This window comes from Lissotriton helveticus, chromosome 6, assembly GCF_964261635.1.
Source record: "Lissotriton helveticus chromosome 6, aLisHel1.1, whole genome shotgun sequence".
Lineage (NCBI taxonomy): Eukaryota > Metazoa > Chordata > Amphibia > Caudata > Salamandridae > Lissotriton > Lissotriton helveticus.
In genome coordinates, this window is record NC_136067.1 from 1,696,440,843 (window position 1) to 1,696,465,850 (window position 25,008).

Genomic DNA, 25,008 nt, shown 5'->3' on the forward strand with positions numbered 1-25,008 from the left:
GGGCGTTACACGAAGCCTTGGAGCAGCGTGTCCTGCCTCCTGACTGGCGACACGCCAAAATCATGGTTTTTCTTAAACCCGGTCGCCCTCTGGAAGATCAGAGTTCGTACTGTCCTATCTCCTTGCTGAATTTTGAGCCCAAACTACTCTGAGAGGCCATAGCTGATCGCCTCCGCACCTGCATACAGGACCTGTGCATCCAGACTAGCCCGGCTTTCTGCCCCAGCGCTTCACACAGCACAATATCAGGCAGGTCCACAACGCCATCCCGGATGCCCCTCGTTTGGACCGTCCCACAGCGCTCTTGCTGGTAGATATTGACAAGGCGTTCGACTCTCTGAATTGGACCTATCTATTCAAGCTCCTAGAAGCTGTTAACCTGGGGCCCCGGTTCCTGGCATATGTGAAGCTATTTTATACGGATCTCATGGCCTGGGTTTGTGCAGGTGGTTGCTGCTCAGTCCCCTTCCTGATTCACAGGGGCACGCAACAGGGGTGCCCCATGTCCCCTCTTCTGTTCGCCTTGGCGATCTAGCCCTTAGCTGTGTGGGTGCGTCTGGACTCTGTCCTTAGAGGCATAGACTGGAAGCCGGAGTACTCAGAGAGGATCGCTCTTTATGCCGATGACGTCCTATTCTTCATGTCGGACCCTTGGGCTTCCGTGTCCCGGGTTCTTCAAATCCTTCGAGTCTTCGGGGAGACTTCCGGCCTCCGTGCCAATCTGTCTAAATCTATACTGTTCCGTCTTCACGGTGACCAGCGCAGCCAGGCCTGGACGTAGTCCCTATTCATTGCAGGCGAGTGCCTGAAGTACCTAGGTGTCTACATAACATAGTCACGTGGTGACGCCTGGACGCATAACATAGCGCTGCTACTCCCCGCCATCCGGGATGAGATGACAATATGGTCTCAACTGCCTTTATTGTTATACGGCAGGTCCGCAATTTTTAAGATGGTAACTTAGCCGCGCTTACTATACAGGCTCCAGAACTACCCGTTCCCTATCCTTCCGTCGTAGTTCCGCCAAATTAACACACTCCTTAATCGATTCCTATGGCAAGGGGGTGCGATTTGTGTTGCACTTGCGACGTGCATTAAGTCCATGTATTGTGGTGGAATTGCAGTGGCGGATGTCCGTGCATACTATTGGGCTTCGCATCTCCTGGTGATTAAGGAGTGGTGGTATGTCTCCTAGATGGACACGGTCTGTCGTGGAGCAGTCGGCCATGGCAGGCACCCCCATTCTCTGTCTCCTATACAGTAACTTCCCCCTAGAGGCACTCCCCCCGGCTTGCCCGGTAGTGTGTCGAACATGGAGATAGGTGGTTAGGTCCACAGGTTGGTGGAGAAGGTTGATGTGCGCCACTCCTCTCTGGCAGGGAACGTACCTCTGGCCCGTCTCTTCGCTGGTGGGTTTTCGTAGATGGGATGATATCGGCATCTCCACGCTTGGTGATATTATGCATGGGACTACCCTTAAATCCTTTCAAAGGCTACCGGCGGACAATGACCTTCATAAGTCGCAGTTTCATAGCTATTTGCAGCTACATCACGCACTGACCTCTATGATTCGGCGGCTAGAGTTGGGGGCCCCACAAAATCCGACAAATTTACTAAATCCTCACTGCACACTCCAAGACCACTATTCATCGAACTCGGATGGCGTGGGAGGCGGACTTGCCAGCTCTGACATGACGATTGGGCCGAGGCGCTGGCTAGCCCTCTGTACGCGGCTGTCGCCACTAGATACAGACTTATCCAATTCAAATACCTTTACAGGTTCTATTACACTCGTCTCCGCCTGTGGAAAATGGGGGCGTTTAGATCTCATACATGTCTCAGGTGTGGTGTGAAAGAGGGGTCATTCATTCACCTGGTGTGGAGATGCGGCGCTCTGCAGCACTTTTGGTCTGGTGTGACATCTTGCATGGGCAGGTGCTAGCGTGGGATGTCCCAACAGACCTTCAGTGGGCGCTCCTACACATCACGGAAGATATCTGGGGGAATGGGTATAAAACCCACTTGCTGTTTTTGGGGCTCACTCTGGCTAAGCGGGACATAGCGCAGCACTGGAAGGACTTGTGCCCACCGGGCATAGGCATAGCCAATTGGAAAAAGGCCCTGGATAGGTGTATGTCGGCGGAGGTTGCAGGGTTCCAGGCGAGGGGGGGCGGGCCCAGAAGCATGGGAAGATTTGGTCTAGGTGGGCTAAGTATAGGGGTATTGACTTGCCCCTAATGTCCCAGACAGTTACCAGGGATCCGATTGAATGACTTGTGGCGAGAGATCACCTGTCTAAAGTGTTGGTGATATGACGACATGAACACGATCTTTTCTGGTTTTGTATGCAACGTTATCCAAGTCTGTATGGTGCGCTCAAGGGGGGTGGGAGGGTGGCTGCTTCCTGTGGTCTGATGTTTGGCACACCTCTGGGATGGGAGTTATGTACCCGAGGACTCATTATTTTACATTCTGATTGTATTCTGCTCGTTGGGCTTCGCCCTTGTGGTACATTGAAAAACTTTATAAAATCTGTTGTCAAAAAGAAAAAAAGACTGGATACACCACAATTCCTTGATGTGGTGGAGGTGTTATCAGACGTCTTGGGGGGGCGGTACTTGCATGTATATCTTTACAGTTTCCAATAGAGTGAAGTGGTGTTCTTGTAGTAATGCAATATTCAGTTTGTTGTAACAAGTGTAAGTGAGTATCCTTTTCCTTTTAATAAAGTGTCTGATCTTGTACATTTAAGGAGATTATTATCAACGGTTTCAAAATAGTGGACTGCATAGATTGAACAGTGATATAAGAATGATCAATAATATTGAGTTGCAAGTGGATGTACAACTTATTGTAATGTGAGTACAAAATATGTGAATCGGAATAATTTATTTTAAAGTAATTTACTAGTAGGTACATTGTAAAACATATGACAATAAAAGAAAAAAACTGATATACGAATAAGGATCAAAAATATGTGCAACAGTAAATGTTCAGGCAGTAATGTACAAACTTTAACTTTTAGCTGGGGGGGGTCATAGGAGACGACGTGGAAGAGTGTGAAACCATCAGCCTTGCAAAGTTCAATAACCAGTACATAAATGGGTGCATCAAGCATGTACGGTGAAAATAAATGCATGGCGTACGTAATGTACAGAAGCCATTTCACAGCAAGCAGTAATATGAAAAAGGGGGATATGTATGCGATAAAATTAATACAAAATAAAAACAAATGACATTCAAAATAGGAAGCAGACGCAGTGAAAATCAAGTTGAGAAAGAAAAGGAAGAGAAAGAAGGTGAAAAGGAGAAGGAAAATAAGTTTTAAATCAGAGGAACATTGCTGTAAAAAAGGATATTGAAAAAGATCATGATCAGGTTTTCGCCTGTAATCTTGATTTGTCCCTCTGTTGCGAAACCTTCCCTGATTTAACTTTAGATTTAACGTAAGACCCTGTACGAATCACGGTTTCTCACCTGCCATGTTCATGAGAGTCTGAAGAGATACTACTGGTCGGGTCTTGTGTAGCTGAAGAAGGTGTAGACTTGTGTTCATTGTCCAGCTCATTTAAGAAAGGTTCCAAGTCATGAGGGTCAAAGTTCTCCTTATTCTGTCCTTAATCAGTTAGGATCATAGTTGGTGGTTCCAGAAAGCCATGTTTTATTTCCCTTTAACTTAACCTAGGAAGTAGTGCAAGGAATTGTTTCCTCTTGAGGTTAGTAGGAGCAGAAAAGTCAGCAGTGTTGATAATCTGAGATGTGTTGTAGATATACGGGCAATTTTACATTGCTCCGTTATGATTTGCCGAGCCTGTTGATCACGAAGGCAACAAGCCAGAATATGATGGGGTGAGATGTACGAGTAGAGTTTTTGGACTGAACTCGATGGGCACGTTGAAATTAGAGTTGTGGAGAAAAGGTACGCTTCATCAGGGTTGGAATTATAGTATTAAGAAATTGTACTAGATCGTTCATCTCTAATTGTTCTGGAAGACCAATAAATCTGATGTTGTCCTTTCTATAGCAAACTTCCAACTCAATAGTTTTTTTACTGAAGGTGCCATATGTTGGGACTGTGTTCAACAACTTTAATGAGACGACCACATACCAGTTGCATATGTGAGTGAAATTGGGAAACCTTCCACCTGAGAGACTGTACTTCCAGGTTATTTGCAGCTACCACACTGTTTACTGAAGCAATTGAGCATTTAATGTCCAGAAATTCTTTAAGTAAAGTATCCATTGCTGTTGCAGTAATGTCCTGTGAGGCTGCTGTGTTAAGAGGAGAATCTCTATTGGTTGAGGCAGTTGGTAAAGCTTCGCTATAGGAGTGGTGTCTTATATGCTTACATTTCGACATAGAAATCAAAATAGCTGGGAGAAATGAAGAAAGCATAGAGAAAGCTTCCTCACTGATATTAAGTGAAACCAGGATTTTTTTTAAAGAAATTAGCTAGACAAATTAACCATTGAAGCCCACCAGAACAACAGTACTATTGACAAGACCAATTGGAAGGGAGGAGAAATGAACATGAACCTTCACTAGGCAGTCCATGTGTGTGAGTTCTTAGGATTTATAACGTTGTCTCCAGCCTTTCAGCAGTAATCCCCTATTCACAGTTACTCTCCTTCACAATAACTAGATAAGAGGCATCTTTCACTGATACCTCATTCCTCTCAAAAGGCTCCTCTGCTACTTCTCCATTCCTCCCCCCTTAATCATTCCAGATCAACAGCATTGAAGTATACCTTGTTAAAAGGCATTGTGAATGTAGGAGGACGAAGGGGTTACTTTTAGCAGACGTTTGAGTTAGCAGCAGGAGATATTCATCAAGCTGTCATGGCATTAATCTGTACAAAGGAATTGAAGTGTCACAGAGTTGCAGGGGAAAAAGAGACACGCTCCTTCTTCAGCGTGTCTTGCATGCTAGGAGAAAGCAGGGAGGAGCTGTTGACGAGGAACAGTAAAAAACAATGGAGCAGAAATCCTGTGAGACCACTCCAATGTGCTGAGTGGTCACACATAAGCAATTTCCCCTCAGTTACCTGTCCATATTACTTCATTAGGCCAAAAGAGGTGCCACGACTCAATAGCTTCCCCCCTCAACTTAGGACTCATGGCCGCAAGCCCTCAGGATCCTAACCGCCTTGTCCTAGGAGCAGCGGAACGGGGGTCTGGCCCAGGCTCAGTGGTTGCGACTGACCTCTCCACAAGCATCATCCTGTGTGAGCCCGCTACCCGAGCAAAAAAGATAACCCCAAACAACAACTAAAAGAAAGTATTATATGCACAAGGTGCCACACTCGCACCCTTTACTGTATGAATCCAAGAGTAGTTCTCAAAAATAAGCAAAGATGCTACTTCAGACAATCTCCAAATGATGCAGCACAATACCCAGCAACAATAATTAAAGTTCTTGCTGAGCACTACACACAATATGTAAAGGAAATGGCATTCAAAATAAGCACAATATCAAAGCTGTGCGTATTGTCATGATTGCTCTGTGTGCTTGCTAGATTTAGCCGCTGTAGTCCTCTTGCAAAGTTGTATTCATTTTACTGCACCTCCAGGATTAATCCGGCAATGCTGCCCAACGTGCACACAGATGATATGCAAACGGGGCTTAGAAGCTGTAAAGACGTATTGAGTCTCCAGACAGGCATTGTAGTTTAACTCCAAGTCCTAGGGTGAAATTTTGAGCACAGACCGGCACTGGAGCTTCCCTCACTATGCGTTGCCCAGGAAATCCTTTTCCCATATCACAACACAGCCGAGTTCACTGGCTGCGTCGCTAGTGGAGCCGTTGCTAGGGATTCGACGCAGCTGTATTCCATTGACGCGTCTACGGCCTCCAAGATGTTTCAGCTGCAGAAGAGAATGAGCCTCAGCGTACAGGAACGCTGTGAGGCTTCAATTTCAAAAGTAAATGCAGGGAACAGAAATGCACTTTGCAACACTCCAGTAACACTCCGCACGCGCTACGGGAATAGCAACCATGAGTTAGTTTAAATACTGCATTATAGCACACTGCGCAACCCCAAGGATAATGCAGCGGCTTACCAGCCACATATTTACCGAAGGCTCAGTGCAAGGTGACCAGGATCAACTAATCCCTCATATGTCACACTGCAGAATCACTCACTTTTCAACTTGCCACATTATATGTAAAATGTTGACAGTCCAATAAAGTGATGCATAATGCTCACTGCTTTTCTCCTGAAACTCTTTTAAATTTCCATGTATTCCTTTTATCTGCCGGAGTCGATCTCATTCCATATGTATTGCAATCAAACAAATAAATACTTCACAACTTCTCACTGTTGTTGGTGATGGGGCATTTGTTTTGTGCCCTTACCTTTTGGTTTGGGGCATGTGTTGCACCCGCAGGTGCAATTATTTTGCACTTTAATATTGGGCTGGTGTATGGCACCCATAGGGGCACACGTATTGCACCCTTGTGAATGAGGCCTAGGTGTTGCAACCGCAGGGGCATTTGGTTTGCACTGCATTTTTCAGCTGGTGTATGGCACCCGTTGGGGCACACGTATTGCACCCTTGTACTATGCTGCAGAGTCAGGGACTCTATTTTTAGGTGTCACTTTTGATGTTGTGTATTACCCTCTTTCTTGGATTTATATTGCCTATTTTATCCATAAAGAAGGGAGATGTGTGCTATCTTAATCTTTTCCATGCATTGTCTCCTTAGTTGTATATCCCTTGCTGCTCAGCCAGTGTGAGTTTGTGGTAATAGAATGCTGTTGTGTGCATGGTTTGAGTGAGTGTCAGTTGGAATGCCTGGGCTAAGCAGCAAGGATGCTGCTCCCGGTGGGGCTTTCCTGATACCATCGGCTTCCTTACTACCATCTTTACCCGTAACCTGAGACTCCTACCTTATGAATAAACCTGATCCTGTTTCACCTTACTACTGGCTACCAGTAGTCTTCATTTACCACAAAGGGAAGCCAGGCCTGCAGCTTATTCTGAATCCTCTCATTTGACTCTTAAAGACTTAAAAGTGTGCACTGGGGCAGGGGGCTATGGCCAAATTTAAGGATATACTCACCACTGTTATTGCATCCATTTTGGACAGACTAACGGCTCTTGAGAGATTGTTTAGATCAATGAGAGACACAGTGCCAGTGATAAAACCTCCAAATGTGGCTGCATGACCTTCATCCTCTTCCGATCCAATACTAAATCTTATTTCCCAGAGCAATACTAACTATGCTAGTTCCCTACGCCATAGCACTAAGATGGCCATTGCCACTTCTTCCTTGGGAGGACCAAAGTAAATCTGACTGGAAAGGAAAAAACACAGTCTATCCCTCACAAAAATCAGGGCCCAGATCCTTCCAGCACCCAGGTTGCCACTGGGTCCATCTCCTCCCCTTGGCTGGTAAAATTGCAAGAATCCTTATCTCTCCTGCCGGCTTGTTGCCCATATATTGCCATATTAGGAGGCGTGCCTCTGCCTCCAGAAATTAGAGAAGAGAACTTACAAAATAAACCATGCCATTGGCTTGCTAGAAATACTGCCTTCTCTATTGACGAATATGAAGACATCATCAGGGTGAGGAGAGTGGGATGGGTATGGCCTCTTGTAAATCAATGGAAGGGGACTGTATAGTGTTGAACTGTAGAAACCCCAAGCTGGCGCATCGCCTGATTAACTCTGGCAGCAGGGCTGGGCCCAGAAGTCCTTCCTACCCCCCTTTCCATTGTACCATTGGGCTATTTCTACCACCCCAGATTCTTTGGAAGACAAGATGCAAGACAAGATGCAAGGATTGGTCCCCCCCCCTCCCTCCTGCGAGTAACAGAAAGGGGACTTTACACAATCCCAGCCTTTAATAGATCATACCCGCTTACTGACAAGTTTGTACACCGCGTTGATGGTTCCGTTGTTAATCCTGGTCAAAGAAACGTTCTAATTTCAAGACCCACTTTCTAAGAACCCCTATCTTGCTTGGCTATGCAAGATGGATGGTGGCATCATATGCCATCCACTGGTGCTGGATCGCCCAAAAAAGGTGGGACAAAGGAGATCAAACAGACCCACCTTCTCCAGTGGCCCCAACGTCTAGTAAAACAAAGGGAGGTGTAACCTCCAGTCAGTTGCTCACTCCCTGGACAAATCAGTGACCAGCATACCCTGCCAGCCTTCGAGATCTGGTGACCCGAGAAGTGCTCGGGACCCTCCTGCATCGACCTCCCCCCTTATAGTGGGGTTGTCAATGGACCATTCCTGTACTGGCCCTAGTAACCTGCAAAGAGGGGGGGGGTGTAATTCTATGTTTTGGAAAATAATTGCAGATAAGAGCAGGACCTCAGCCCCAGAGATGGAATGCCATTTGAATCCAGAGGCCTGGGTCGACCATTTTTCCCGCTTATATAAACAGCCCCCAATAGACTCCCATGTACAATCTCTCACATATTCTATCCACATTCATATAGAGCCTTATTTTACACTAGGACACTCGGACACTAGTCCAGCTATCACATCAATTAAACAGAGCAAGGCCCCAGGCACAGAGACAAAAATCCCTGGCGACTTGTTTTGCCATGATTTGTCTATATGGGGCCCCTATGTCGATTGTTTGACTAATTCTATAGCTGCAGGAGCCCCAATCCCTAACACTTGAAAAGGGGCGGAAATTATCCCCATTTTTATAAAGGGGGATCGGGGAAGCCCGGCTAATTATAGGCCTCCTAGATGCCCTCCAGAAAGTGTATACTAGGCAACTGTTAAACTTAATGATTGTATTGACAGTATAGAAATCCTGACCCCATATAAAGCAGGGTTTAGTCCAAAAGTGAGCACTACTCCTCAAGTCTTAAGGCTGCTGATTATCCTCTGGAAATACACTATACTCTGAGAGGGACATTTTCATATTGCATTTGTCGACCTTCGACCTGGGCTTCTCTGGGCATTGTTAAAGGAACTTGGGGTTCTGAATGTCCTTCAATTATGCCCAAGTCCGCTGGGGGCCTGGAGGGCAACTAACTGATAGAATCCCGATAACGAGGGAAGTGAGGTAAGTGTGCTTCCTGGACCCCACCCACTTTTCCCTATACATCAGCAGTGTAGTGGAGGCTCTTTTACAAGGGTACATAGACCAAACTGGACGAGGTCAGGGTGCCTGCACTTTAATGCGCTGACGACACCATTTTAATCTCCCAGACTCAGATGGGTCTTAAACAGCATTTGCTAAAAGCTAATGCAGTCTGCTCATTTAAGGGCCTTGAGGTCAGTATCTCAAAAACAAAATATATGACAGTCAGACTACACAAGACATTCAAGCACGATCTGCCTCTTGTAAACGAAAAACTAAGACGTGTCTCCAGATTTGAAAATCAGGGCAAAATGCTTGATAGCAAACTATCATGGTGTCCGCATATTGAGAAGAGAAGAGCTGTAATACAACACCAAGCCACAGTAATCTATAGGAGGATCCTGGGAACAGCTTCAAGAGCCCTACTTCTGGCTCATGACCTTTACTAACTAAAGGTACACAGTGCTGCCTTGTATGGGGCTGATATCTGGGGATACGTCACCCTTTTTCTCTTACCACAAGTCAAAATAAGTTTGGTAATTCATTACTCTATCTTGGTATGAGCGCTACTATCTCCAATTTTTTTTTTATATGGACCTGAAAAGATTGGAGAAATAGCTAGACTCAGGCCGCGCCTTTATTGGGTGAGGCTTTGGACAACGGAGGAGCTGAGCCCTTATCGGAGGGCAGTGGAGGAACTGTTAGCCCCTGACAAGGGCCTCACCTTCACGTGGTTCAGACATGCCCGACACTGGTTTGAAAGATTGACCCTTGGACCATTCTAGTTGTAACCTACTACGCTTGTGGCTAATTCCAAGCTCCAGCTAAAAATGTGCTATTGGGAGTACATCTAAACCAGTCTTTCTTGTAGTTCTACCCTTTTTAGGCTTAAAAACCAATACATGTTCACTAAAGATCATCCCTCTTATGAAACTTTTCTTGATCTCCCGCTCCAACAACTAGAAAAATCTTTATACCTGAAATGTCGCTATGATACACTTGAATTGGGGTCATTTACGGCACTATGGAGCCCTGACAGCAGCACTGTCCAATCATCTGTATGTACTATGTGTTCTCTGTCAGCTACCGAAACTATACAGCATGTGCTATTCTTCTGTCCAGCATACACAAAGCCTAGAGGGGAATGGATATGTCCACTGTGCAGGTATCATGGCATTCTGAGCTATTTGGAGGCTCTGAGAATCTTGAAGGGCGACACATTCATGTACACTGTTGTTGTAAGCAAGTTTTTATTTTATGGGAGGGCCTATTAGGAAAACTAATGGTTTTAAACTTTAGACTAGGAGAATTTGGTTGCATGCCACTGTCAGCTATTTTGCACATGTATGGGTTTTAATTTTCAATTGTGGTAGGAAAACTGGTTTTATTCTTTTTAACGTGATTTTATGATGTATTGGAATAGACTAGAAGAGCTGTTTACCTGGTCATATTAACCTTAAAAAACTATATATTAATGATTGTTTTACTGTTCGTAAGTTTTATGAAATTAACTTTCCGAAATAAACTTTTACTATTGCCACAAGTTTGATACATTAAAACATCACTTAGAAAATAAGTTCAGCTTAAACAAATTGATAAAGATATCCTGCTATAAAACAAGAAGACCTGTATGACTTATAAACATATTAGTCCCATCTGTAATATCTAGAAAGCACTATATGTTCCTACTAAAGTGCTCAATGTATATGACTAGTGATTTGCTAAACAATTGTATATCACCAGGTCCGATCCATTAGAAACCAGAGTTTCAAGATAGATGCCAAAAATCAACAAAAAACATATGCACGTATTACAATTTGATACGTGACATCTAAAGATCACCAGGTGTCCCTTTTAAAGTGCTCAATGCATTTGAATAGTAATTTATTAAAACAGTTTTATGTCAACAGGCCAAATCAGTTAAGTGACGTATTTAAAGTTTCATGGTAGGAGTCTTCCGCTCAGGGATTTTTAATATTCTGCTGTTCTTCCGCAATGTGTGCAGTCAAGACTCCCTATTGAGGACAAAGATGGTAAGCCATCTTATGTGCACAACTTTGGCCAATTTGCTACTTGGTAAGCGCTGCATGGCTTTCCATGCTGCGTAAATGTAAGAGGCCACTGGGTTAAAAATACAGTTGCTGTCAACTGGAAGGCATAAAAGCTCAGGGCTGTGTCACAATGTCTTATATTGTAGTTTTTTTTTTTAAATAGACGAAGATATAGCCTCCTTGCTGGCAAGGAGTATGTGCATAACAGCATGAAGTGCATGAGCAATTCATCGCCACCTTGCAAACAAGGGTAGGTAGGGTTGCTATTAGTATTCAGCCTGTTCCTTGTTAATGTCTATACAGGGAGGCAACCTAGCCTAAATTTGACAAATTGGGCTCTCTTTGCTGCTGGAAATAGTTGATCCAGGTAGCTCTCAAAATCAATGATGGGTTTAATTTCTTGGAACAATGTAAACCGCTTTCCTTCTTGTTTTTAGAGCCATCATCAATATTTCTCTTTCATTACAAACGGAGTTGAAGAAACCTTGGCCTCTGGGTTGGGCCAAAGCTTGTGGCACCCCATATTAGTAAAAGTGTTTGCAATATGCCTCAACCATGGCACATTGTGGGAGTTGTTACTTTGCCAAATATCACAGATGGGCGCAATATAAATGACTGAATTGCTTTTGGTTCATATTCTATACCATAACAATAGTGGTGTAAGTGCTGCAGTAGCTACGATGTTCATGCCCAGCACATGTCTGAGAGCTACCATTGGGTTCTCTGCACCGTACCTCAACTTTTGACGCAGAAATTAATTTTCACTTGACCCAGTGCCTTGTTGCATCATCCTAGCTCAGCCCCATACAAACCAGCCACTTGAGATGCACTGGAAATGGGTAGGCAAGACTCACTTTTCATTAGTGACTACTCATGGGTAGTTTGGTTATGCAGTTATGCCTTCCTCTAGGAAGTAGTATTGCTTAGTGGTCAAAGTACAGAACAACAAATTACGTTTGCAAGATCAGGGACTAGTTTGTGTATTTTAAATAAAAAGGAAAGCATTCATTTATATATTGGGAGGGTATGACGGGAAAGAATAAAGCAAATCTGAAGGGCTGACCACCGTCAGAAACAGCTATAACCAGAAATGTGTTCAAGAGCTTAATGGTAACTAACCGCTTAATCAACTATTCAGTCAACCTTACTAGGTGGTGATTGTAAAGAGTCTAGGGACTTCACAGCCTCTTGCACATGGAAGAGGCCTACAGTTTGGAGGGTTAGTGTGTCAGGCACTCAATCCGAGGAGCAGGCAGGAACTGCAGAAAAACACTTACTAAGACCCAGCAGTCTGAGCTGGCACTTGGACTTGCTTTGGGTTAGGGGCAGCTCTAGTCATAGTAGAGCAGCTACTCCTCTTATAGCAAAGCACAACAGCTTCAGCTGGGCCTCACTTGGTAACATAGTCACGGTCCTGGCAAGCACTCATTCTCTGCCCTCTGTAGAGTACCTTCTCAAACCCCGAGTATTACCAAGAACTTGATTTCAAAGGACCAAAGCTTCTATGAAGACCTAGTTAGTGGCTGGCTGTCGGTGTCCACTCGCAGGCGTTTTGCTAGGCTTGCCTATTCTGTGAGGAGGAAGAGTTTGGTGAGGAAGCATTTGTCTAGTGGTGTGTAAACCGCCTGTCCTAACGCAGATACAAAGTGATTTCTGCTGCAGCTCCCAGTGTTACTCTTAGGCAGGAGAGCGGTCTTGATGAAGATTTTAGTGCAATCTTACCCAGAAGAGCAATCTCTCAGGTCTCTGAGGTTTAGACCCTGAGGAGCAGCTACATATTGTGTCATGTCTGAATGGAGACATTGTGTGGAGACCCACTCTCCAAGCCCCCATAGAAGGCATCAGGCACTATATGCACACAGCCCATGTAACAAACATCTCAAAACATGGCAAACCTATGCATGCAAATGGAAGCACTATCAAATTTGTTATTACCAGCTGGCAATCTGCCATCAATTGGTGAGGCGAGATATCCTCCATGACAAAAGGTCAATCCGTTTTGGAGGTCGTCCAACTAAGAATTTACCATTCTGCTGGATGGCAAAACAAACATGAATTAATTCAAGCTACAGGAGGGTGAAAAACACATAAATTCAGAAACTGGCAAACTTGTTGGTGGGTGGGGGCGAAGGGAACAGTCTTTTGAACAATCAGGGACGTTCGTCCTTGCTAGGGGTGATTGTGCTACGCCCTTCTCTCTGCACAACTTCTTTAGCTTTCCGAGACGTCAATGAATGCCTCCACCAATACAAGGGCTTCAAGGTACTATTATGCCTTGTCGACGTGTTTATTGTCCAAAAATATATAATTTGAATGACTATCAATTTGCGTTTGGCAGAGTAGTCCTTGGAAGCTAGAGGCGTTAAATAGGTACTGAGAAATGCCCGGTTACTCACCGGTAATATCCATTACTCCGAGTCCTGGTCTCCCCATCCCATTCCTTATACGTGAGCAGCTAGTCTGCTCCACAGACACCCCTACCTAGCTGAGCTGTTTGCACTTCCCCCCTATGATGACGTCACCATCACGTGACTACAAAGGGGGAAGTGCAGCAAACCATCATCCTGAAAATACCAAAGATACCCAGAATGAAAAACACAGACAATCACCAAAACAAAAACCCAGACCAGGGAGGGAGGGAAGGGCTCAGGAATGGGACGGGGAGACCAGGACTCGGAGTAATGGATATTACCGGTGAGTAACCGGGCATTACCTCCTCGTCCTGTCTCCCCGTCCCATTCCTTATACGTGAGCCCATACCCAAGCACAAGGTGATTGACAGAAAAAAACAGACCATACAGGTATTTGAGAAAACAAACAGGTCCATTTAATTCACAGAAAACAGTACATTTCAAGCAGAAAGGACAAGAGCCCCAAAGGCAGCAGAGGCCGCCATCCCCAACTGAAGCCGGTAATGGGTAACAAAAGTATGGGGAGAAGCCCAAGTGGCAGCATTGCAAATGTCCCTCAAGGAGGCCCCCTTGAACATGGCCAGGAGGACGACACGCTCCGGGTCGACCGACTCTGAACAGAGGAAGGCAGAGGACCGCGGGCAGAGTCGTAAGAGGCAACCACAGCAACCCGGACCCACCGAGACAAAGTGGACAAGGAAGGACGAAGCCCCAGCCCCGAGAGGCCATAGGTGACAAAGAGGGAATCAACCTTCCTGAACGCAGCCGTTCGCTCCAAGTAGATGCGGAGAGCCCTCAGCACATCCAAAGAATGAAGGAGCACCTCCTCAGGAGAGGCAGGAGACGGAAAAAATACAGGGAGAGCAATATCCTCCTGACAGTGAAAGGAAGACACCACCGTACGGAGAAAAAACTGACTCGGGCGGAGAATCACCTTATCCTCGCAAAAGCGCAAGAAGGGCGGGGAAGCCATCAGCGCCCCATTCTCACCAACCCTCCGGCCAGAAGTAATGGCCACCAGGAAAACAACCTTCGCAGTAAGGAACTTCAGGGCTATGGAGTCTAAAGGCTCGAAAGGAGGACCCGTCAAAGCCCGCAGAACCAGGGGAAGATCCCAAGGAGGCACAGGAGAACGGGAGACAGGACGCTGAAGCAAGAAACTCCGCAGAAGTCGAGCCACCAACGGGGAGACTGAGGCAACGGATGAACCCCGAAAAGCAAGAATGGCAGCCCATTGAGCCCGCAGGGAAGAAACAGCAAGACCCAGGAGGAAACCATCCCGCAGGAAGTCCAAAACCCTCACAGCATCACAGGAGGCAGAAGAGAGACCCTTCCCAAGGCACCAAGAAGAGAAATTCTTCCAGTGACGGGCATACGATTTCAAAGTGGAAGGACGCCGAGAAAGCTGAAGACAATGGGCAACCTCCACCGAGCAACCCAGATCCAGCAAACTCAACCTCTCAAGTGCCAAACCCCCAGCCGGAGGCGCCGCAGGGAGGCAAGGCCCAGAAGAGGAACCCTCAGAGGGGAGGGACACAGGGGAAACCGCCAATGAGGGCGAACAGAAAAGGTCAGCAGAAGGGGGTACCAAGACCTCCGAGACCACTCCGGAACAACCAGGAGAACCTCCGCCCGATCCCAACGAATCTTCCGGAGGACCCTCGGAATTAAGGCAAACGGAGGGAAGGCAAACAGCAGACCCTCCGACCAAGGAATTGAGAAAGCATCGGTGGCCCACGCCAGCGGAGAGGGAACAATGCTGCAAAACCGAGGAAGAAGGGCAGACTCCTCCGAGGCAAAAAGATCCAGCCAAGGAAGGCCAAACCGGAGGACAATCAGATCGAAGAGATCCGAGGACAGACAGATATACACCGAGGACGGGAACACCCGGCTCAGAGTCCGCAGGCCCATTCTCCTTCCCCGGAAGATAGACCGCCGTCAGAGACAAGAGATACGACTTGGCCCACAGGCCGATCTTCCGGGAAAGGAGAAACAGGGCACGACACATGCCCCCCTGATGATTCACATAAGCACGAACCACCTGATTGTCAGTCTGCACAGAGACCACCCGACCCCGAAGGAGAGGAGCGAACCAAAGAAGAGCCAACCAAACCGCCCTCAACTCCTTCCAGTTCGACGACTGGAGGGACTCGAAGCCGGACCACCGACCCTGAGCCTTGGAGGCACCCAGAACGGCACCCCACCCCAGAGCATTGGCATCTGTGGACAAAACGACCACAGACTGAGGAGGAAGGAGATCGAACCCCCTGGAAAGAGAGAGAGGGGACAACCACCACTGGAGATCCGCCCGAATCCCCAGAGTGACAGGGATCAGAGTCTCGTAATCCAAGGAGGCAGGATCCCAGTGCGACAGTACATGATGCAACAGGGGGTACAGATGCAGTCTGGACCAAGGAAGGAGATGCAGAGTGGACGCCATCTCCCCCTGACTCCGCAACCAGAGACGGGCGGACACCCGGGACTGGGACAGAAGCCAGGAAAGGTGACGAAACAAAGTCAACTGGCGCTCCTGCGAGAGAAAAACCATGTCCAAGTCCATTCTGAAGAGAGCCCCCAGGAATTTCAGGGACTGGGAGGGCACCAGGGAGGACTTCCTGTGGTTGATAAGGAACCCAAAGGACCCCAGCAGAAGACACACCCGGTCCACATCCAACAGAGCCTGCGAAAAAGGAGAGACAATCAACCAGTCATCCAAGTAAGGAAAAACCAGCAGCCCCATGGAATGAAGAATACCCACCAAAGGGGCCAACAGCTTGGTGAACACCCTGGGCGCCGATGAAAGGCCGAACGGGAGCACCCTGAACTGAAAATGCCGGCTCCCCACAGCAAACCGGAGGAAACCCTGGTCGTCCGGATGGACAGGAACATGAAGATAAGCATCCATCAGGTCCAGGGACGCCAGGAAGCCACCCGGAAGGACCAGAGGCAGGATGGACTGGAGAGTCACCATCTTGAAAGGACGATGGAGCACGAAGCGATTGGCCTGCTTCAGATCCAAGACAGGCCGGAGATCCGAAGTCTCTTTCTTGGAAACGAGAGAGAATGGAGTAGCACCCCAAACCCCTCTCCAGAGGAGGCACCTCCACAACAGCCCGCTTCTCCAACAGGAGCCGTACACCGGCCAACAGAGCCTCCCGCCGCAGAGGAAGACTGGGCAGAGGGGTCCGAACAAAACCCGGAGGAGGAGGAGAGGAAAACTCGAGCCGGCAACCCTCCGAAACAGTCCGAACCGCCCAGGCATCCGGAACCGACAACCACTGGTCGCGGAAGGACTGAAGGCGACCACCAACTGGCAAAGTCAGAGAGTCATTGGGAGGAGGAGGAAGCGGCGGCGGGAACACCAGCAGCGGCCCGGGGCTTGGCACTTCCAGGGGCCCCCCGGCCACGACCCCTGCCACGAAAGGGCTGAGAAGCGCCACGAGCAGGAGGCCCAAAGGCGCAACGGTAACCAAACCCACGACCCCGGGAAGGGGGGCGGACAGGAGCCACCAGCTTGCGATTCTCCGCAGATTGCTTGACCAAATCCTCCAACCGAGGACCGAAAACCTTGGAACCATCAAAAGGCAACTTAAGGAGGACCGACTTCTGCGAAGAGTCCACCTTCCAGGAACGCATCCAAATATGACGACGCGCAGCGATGGAAGCAGCCGCCGCCGCCCCCAAATTGTCAAAGGAAATATCCGATAGGTACCGAACCTGCTGCTCCATCAAAGACAAAAGAGGAGTGGCATCCTCGCCGTCCTGCAGCAAAACCGACAGGGATTGGAAATCCTTAAGGAGAGACTGAACCATATAGTTGGAATAGGCAGTCGCACGGACAGAAAAATTGGAAGCAGCATAAGAACGCTTCACAGCACCCTCAATCCGCTTATCCACAGCGTCCGCAGGCAGGGCGTCCTCAGAAACTACCAAACCCTGAGAAGAGAGGCCAGCCATCAGATTATCCACCTTCACAGCCTGAGGGAACTCAGCAGAAAAATCCTCCAGAGGGTAACGCCGAGACAGGAAACGAGGAAAGGCAGACTTATCCACCTCCTGCCACTCTTGGGACAACACCTTGCGAATAGCACTGTGCAAAGGCAAAGAATCCGGAGCAAGCTGGACATATTGCGTGAAGAAATCATCCTCCAAAACATCAGCGGCAGGAGAAGAGAACCCCAAATTGGACCGAACATGTGCGAATAGTTCAGCGAGCTCAGCACCCTGACAAAACGTCCACGCACACCCTCATCCTCCTCAGGACCCAAGTCATCCTCAGGGTCAACCTGGGGATCCACAGAAACACGATGTCTCTTGGGAGGAGGACCAGCCGCATCCCTAGCCAGGAAAGCAGCAGCCACGGCCTCACTAACAAGGAGGCGCAGGACATCCAGAGGGGACACAGAAGAAGAGGCCTCAGCATCCATCAAAGCACAAGTCCAAAAACCACACCAACAGGCAAAAAGAAGGACAAAAAAACAGCCAAGAAGGACCCCATATATACCGGACGAGGACCCGAACACCTGTGGCAGGTAAGGCAATGGGATTGCATAAAACAGCCAAATCAGCAGCCCACACGCCCTAATGCACAAAAAAAGAGGAGCGCCACAACACCAGCTCCTGTAAAGCCCCAGCCCGCTAAAGCAGGGCGAAAAAGGACCAGAGGAAACCCAGGGACGGCCGCTGGAGCAGGCCAACCAGAGCCCGTGAGTAGAAGCACAAAAAACGGCCGCTAACGCGAGCCGCGTGTACAAACAGAGCCCCCAGAACATAGACGCCCGCTAATGCGAGCCGCGTGCAAGGAGACAGCCCCAAGACATGAGGCAACGCGGGGAAAGCAAAGCGCGAGAAGAAAAGGCAGTCGCTAAAGCACGCCGCCGACCATAGCACAAAACAGCAGGGAACTCACCTCGAGTGAACACCGAACAGCACAGCCAGGAACGCGGTCACAGGATCGCAGAAAAAAAAGAACAGGATGATTGTTTGCTGCACTTCCCCCTTTGTAGTCACGTGATGGTGACGTCATCATAGGGGGAAGTGCAAACAGCTCAGCTAGGTAGGGGTTTCTGTGGAGCAGACTAGCTGCTCACGTATAAGGAATGGGACGGGGAGACAGGACGAGGAGGTAATTTGCGTTAGGGACTATGCATTTTATTATCTAGATATCCTTCCAGATGACCTGTCCTATCAGTTCATTTGCTTCTGTATTATGCGTTGGCGACGTCAATCCGCAGAAGACAACAAGAGTTATTCTTGGAACCCCCCTGTGCAAAGGCGAAGAATAGGCGGAGTCCTATCTAATGAAGAGAGGGCTTTCAAAAGCTGTCGCCCGCTTTGTTACTTGTAAAAAAAAAATAAAAAAATTAAAAAAAAGTAAATTCATGCACACACTAGCATAACAAGAACAATCTCAGCTAATAATTACATGGTGTGGAAATTATTTTCTGTGAAAAATCCGCCACTTTAGCATAAACCTGGTCCGCTCTGTCCTGGAACCTGACCAGAGTAGAGTACTTACTAGGTGTAGTTTGCACCCTCATGAAAGGACTTTCGGACAGCGGGGCGGGTCCTGCAACAAAGAGGGCATTAGCCTCACTTAACAACACGTGACGTCACTTCAGCCATACACATCTTACTGTTGCTCAGCGCGTGACCTCACGTCACTGAGCCAAACAAAGCACTGACGACCGACGTTTCAAACTGTACGCAAGTACTGGCAACGCAACCGACATGCAACTGTTCCTCCGCACAACTACAGACCCAGCTGCCGCACACTTCAAACTCATTGCTCTGGTCGAAGCGTCTCACAAACAGCTTCACGCCGATGAGTTTCACGTGAGAAAAAGTACATTTTCCACCCTCAAGCTGAAAGCTTACTTTTCACAGCGACGCCTCCTCGAAGAATATTAAATAGATCGTGAGGGTCATGGCGAACTATACAAAACAGCATATATCGGTTACAAAGATGCCTGCAGGATTTTCTAAATAACATCGCTCCCAAATATGATTTGTTTTCAGAAAAACACAGCTACACAATGGACGAGCTCAATGTGAAGGAAAAAGTTCTAGTTATGTTCTTCATACGCTAACACCCATTTTACAGATTAATGCAAAGAACGGAAGGTGGGCATACAGAACAAGCATTGCTTACTCAAGTTAGGCATTTCAAACCGGTCCTCTGACGTTTTCCCACTGTCCTATCTCTCCGCATGGGTTTTTGACCGAATATCTCGATACAAGTGAATGAGATTACTACTCCTTTCAAAAGTTAGCCACAAAGAGCGTGTGGCTAGACGATTTTTAAGAGGCTCAAAATTTATGAACATTACAATTGCGCCTGTTTCCTAACTAAACTGATTTTTGCAGCCTTAATCGACGTCTTGTGGTTTGCAACTTGAATTTGACTTTGGGTGTGCTTAGCTTCCTAGAGATCATCCTCAAGGCACTACACGCATTAGCAGGTGTGGCTGAGAATGGACAGGAGGATTTACAAAGGATCCCTTCACGTTCTTCAGAGAAACAATTAACAATTTTTCTACAGGCCTTTGTCCGGGCAGTAATCTGATGGATCAAGAAGGTGGATTTTGAGTTCTCCAAAAATTGTGACTAACGGAGAGATTAGATTGGTTCCTTGTAACATAGGCCCTCCTGTTTTTGATATTGTCAGATTTTGTACTAATCCATATTTTGAAACGGACATCTATTTTTAAATGCTCTAATCCCATTCTAGGGAACCTGTTTAAGCGGCCTTTGCGACTTTCATACAGAACAATGGTTCACAGGCTCGCTCTCCACCTGGGGAGATCAAGTACCGATACGATTTAATTTAGTTTTCTAGGTTATCATCAGAGCAAGTGATAATTATGGAGATTTATTTATAGTAACAACTTCAGAGCAAACCTGGACTCAGAGTATGAATACAGCGAGTGCTGTGTATAGCTATGGTCCGTTCTAAGAGGTGACCCTTGAAACACTAGTTTGATCATGTATTTGATCAAAGCCAGTTTAACATTCTTGTATTGTGAGAAGGTGTCCAGAGACCCCAGATTGTCACATGTTTTTGGGGTATCCATGTGCTCTATAGATTTATGCTTACTTAACCTCGTGCATCTGACCATTCCAAGGATCCATAAAACTTCTAAGGTAGAGCCAGCCCCAGTTCAGCATATTTTTTTCTCTCCCTGGAGTGTTCTTCTATGAAACATGATTAATTCTCAGACCAAAATGTACTTCTACATTTCTTAATGTCCTTTCTTTCAAGTTCTTGTTAATTTTCTTCCCAACCATAGCCATTTTGGATAGACTCTCATAAATATAATTGCATGTTACACCTATACTAAGGAACAGCGCCTAGTTAATTCAAATGGGAATCCTTCTCGCTACCTAAGCAATCTGGTAGGTGTCAGACATTGCTTAGATGTGAGTCACTTGCTCACTCTGCCACTGGAACCAAGCTGTACCTGACTGATGAGCCCTAATCTGGGCAAATCAGTCTTTGAGTTGCTTGTGTTCCGGTTCGGGGAGGACCTGGCTTGGCAGGTCCGGCTGGAATGTTTCTATTGGAGCAATGTCATGATAGATTTGCATATAGCTGGGATCCGAACTGAGTTACCATGTTGAGCAAAAGAATGATTGGTTGCGATCTACTTGAAAGTGTTACTGCTTCTTTATACCTTAACGTTCATAGTTAACGTCAGTTATTATGGTTGCTTAAGAAAAAAAAACTAAAAGTGTGGCTTTACCGGGACTGTGTTATAAGCATTTACCATTGTAGTAACCCCTTTCAGAGGGCCAATGGCAGGCAGGAGTTACTGGGCCCAGTTGTAGGTGGAGCCCTTTTACTCCTGATGTCCGGGGGCCCAATCTACTATAGATTCTGAGCAACTAGGCCAAGTACCCCTACAGCACTTTGCTCTCCGGGTTAGCACGGTCTGAGCAGACCAAGGCTCCCTCTGGAGGGCAGGCAGATACAGGTGAGTGCACACATGCTCATAACTCTAAATGTGTGCAGCAATGCATCTTTTTCCAGCCAAATTCTCATTCATTAAAAAAAACGAGAAGTATTTTATTACTACAGATATTAACACCAGACATTCACACACAACTACACAGTTCCCGCTGAGGTCAGGGCTGTTGTGTTTCTTTAGACAGTCTCCCAGTTCTCACACTCTCCTTGTGATAGTGATTATTCCCTATTCACGAAAGGCAACATCCATGGCAATCCCCACTAGTAGTCTGAGTCTCGAGTCCACTCTGACTCTATTTTAAAGTCAACAGAATTTCAGCTCCGTAGTACTAACTAGTAAACAAGTTCTTCCAGGGCCTAATAGCCCAAAATCAGTCTTACCCACAACTGCAGGCTTGGAGTGTCTGAAGTTCCTGAGCATGCCCCGTCTGCCGGCACTCGGAAGACCAGCAGCTGAATCAGGTGAGTGTGGCTGCAAGTGGCCCAGGCGGGCTGCACTCAGCGGGAGCAGGGTTCCTCACACGGTCGTGTCACCAAAGAGACTAGAGGTTCTCTACGGCTCTACCTTGCAGGGTAAGTGTCTGGTCCTCTCTCCAGTGTGGGTGGCGACGGTTGTAGTAATGCGATGATCCTCAAGCGGGTCCCTAGCCTTGATGACAGAGTGCAGGTGCTCCCACAACGGCCTCTCTTCTCTAGCGGGGGTGTAGTTCAGGTCGCACTTCCTGTTGCTCCCAGTGACCCACTGTGGCATACTGGGGCACCATATCTTCCCCGTACATGGGGTACGGCCCAATCTGCACAGCAAAGTCATCCGCGGGCCCCTCCTGCCAATGGGGGTCGTGACTCACAATGGCACAAGGGGGATGGCCCGCACAGCACAGTAATCTTCTTGCGGTGCCCCCTCCTGGCATACCGGGTCGCCGCTCCTGTCTACGCACAGGCTCTGGCCTGTTTGGCGCAGTGATTCACACAGCTCACTTCACCGCGGTCGTCCTCCTGGCATGCGAGGGTCGGCAACTTTGTCCTGCACAGGGCAATGACCCGATTGGTGAAGCAGCTGTCTCCTCACCCCTCACAAAGGGAGTCCACTTGACAGTGCTCCCCACTGGACTTCGATCCTGCCAACACTCTCCTCTTCCTCACAATGCACACTGGTCTTTGCAAGCAGGTAGGCCCTGGTGCTCCATTTCAAAGTGATCTTGGAAACCTGGGTGATGACTCCTTATCCTGCAGGGAGACTAGCAGGCCTTGGCCCCCAGTCCTGGTCACAAGTAGAAGTCTGGCAGAGCTTCACCCTCCTTACACAGCCTGTCTGGCTGTTTGGCAGATGACCATTTTTGGGGTCTCAGGCTCTCCTACTTATAGTCCATTTTAGTCTGAGTCTTTGAAGTTTATTTGGGGGTTTGCTTCTTTTGAAGTGCCCACTCCCTGCCCGCTCTTCCTCATGAAAGCAGTCTATCCCAGCAGGAGCAACTCTAGATTTTATAGCCCCCCAACACAGGACATGGGAGTGATGAAAGTTGACTCATTTATGTCAGCCAAAGTGATATGTTTATCAAAGATTATCCCAAGGCCCTAGCCCTACTCTTTATGATTCTCCAATCAGCCTTATCTCTTTCCTGAGAGGTCCCTAGACCCCTTGCTTGTGACCTCTCACTGAAGCCAAAAAACACTCTATGGAGAGAGTAGAGATGGGCTTCCCCTGTACACTAAAGTGTGTCCCTTGCAGCAATACGCAAATCTGTCTAGGGGCAGGGACTACTCTACCTCCTCTCCATGTTTCACTATGTAATCCTGGGTCTTCCAAAATGAAACCCACGGCCCTCCATGTATTGTACCATTCACAAGTCCACATACAGCGAGCTTATTAATTTTACATGCACGCACTACATCTTTCATGTATTGTACCACTCATACACACACACACACATCCAGCACATGCATTCAGCATGCACGCTTTGCATAGTACTGCATTTGCCCTGTGTTGTACCCTTGCCAGACACTTATACACCCAGTGCATTAACATCACTTAAATGTAAATGTAAATTGATACTTGTATAGCGCACTACTCACCCGCAAGGGTCTCAAGGCGCTTGTACGAATACCGCTGTGGAACCCATCCTGGCTTTCCCTGTGAGGTGTCCACTCCTGGGCACCCCCAAGGTGGAGGCCAGGCATCCTTAGCGTTGTGGGGACCGTTGTGGAGATTAAGCAAGCTATTGCCCAGAGTTGCAGAGTGGGACTCCATGATTGGAATAGACACTGAGGCGAGAATTATCAGGTCCGTGGAATTTTGAGCCCAAGACCCGCCGAGGCGGGGAATTGAACCCTGGTCCCGGGCTAGACCTCTGCATCAGGGTCTGCCGCTCTAACCATTGAGCCACACTTCTCCACACAGTATTATGCACAGTACTACACAGCAAATCAATGCAGGCCAAGGGTGAGTTAAACAGACAGCAGCAACACAATAACTGAGTGAGCCTGTAGGCGTCCCTCCTTTGAAACTGGTTTTAAAAAGGACCTGTTTACTCCTACTAATCACTACACGGTATGCAGCCTCCACTGCGCTCATGCTGCTTAACTCCTGGTGAAGGCAGTTGTTTTCCACCATTATGAGGGTAGTGCTTTAGGCACCCCTCACAGTCCAACAAGGCCTCAGTCTGTAGGACAGGCCTCTGTCATGGTGCACACGCATGATCCGTATTTGCATTTGACAAAACAATCAGCATGTGGGGGTGTGGCCTAGCGTAGCGGTCCAACATGATGTACGCACCTTAGGTGAGCTCCGACTGCCTTATTCGCAATTCTCCCGAATCCTGCCTACATCTCCTACCAATTTGCCCCTGTCGCCCCACTGTGCATAGGTACCCTATACCCTTTGGTAGCCTATATCATTCAAAACATGTGCAGCAGAGACAGGGGGGCTACTGTAACACCATATTGCTCCTATATGCTGTTGTCGAGATTACTCCAGCACAGGGCCTCAACCGTGACCAAGGATAAACCCCCCAGCTCAGCATCCAAACAGAGCACAATAGACCACTTCACTGGGGTCTGGGTTGTGGGGGCCGATGGTGGAGGGGCCCAAAGCGCAACCCCAGACAACACAGTACTGCTGGCTGCAAGCAATCAGTCTAGGAATATGATGGATGCAAATGGGGCGGTGTGCTCAGATGTCATGTTACTGCGCGAAGACCTTTTTTTTTTTTTTAAATATATTTTTATTGGGATATGGTACACGGAAGGACATAATTCATTGAATATTACATAGATAGTCAAAGCACAAAACAGTAATTGATATATTTACACAAATTCTGCAATAAAACCTTGCAATAAAACCTTGGCGGGAGAAATAATAGATTAATAGTAGAAGACATTTCATTAAAAGACCTACCGGGCTATAAAGCAGCAATTTCATACTCTGGCAGTCCTCCAGTTTGTTACCGGGGCCCAAAGACTCTCACCCTTCTCACGCTTTCTATTACCTTTAAATTTGTACAGGGTTGACTCGATATTGTGAATTCCC

At 47.4% G+C, this 25,008-nt stretch overlaps 1 protein-coding gene across 2 annotated transcripts in view; it reads left to right on the forward strand.

Moving 5' to 3' along the window:
- SPTLC3 (serine palmitoyltransferase long chain base subunit 3) overlaps positions 1-25,008 on the forward strand; it is an 822,967-nt gene that overhangs the window by 94,104 nt on the left and 703,855 nt on the right. The window lies entirely within an intron of this gene.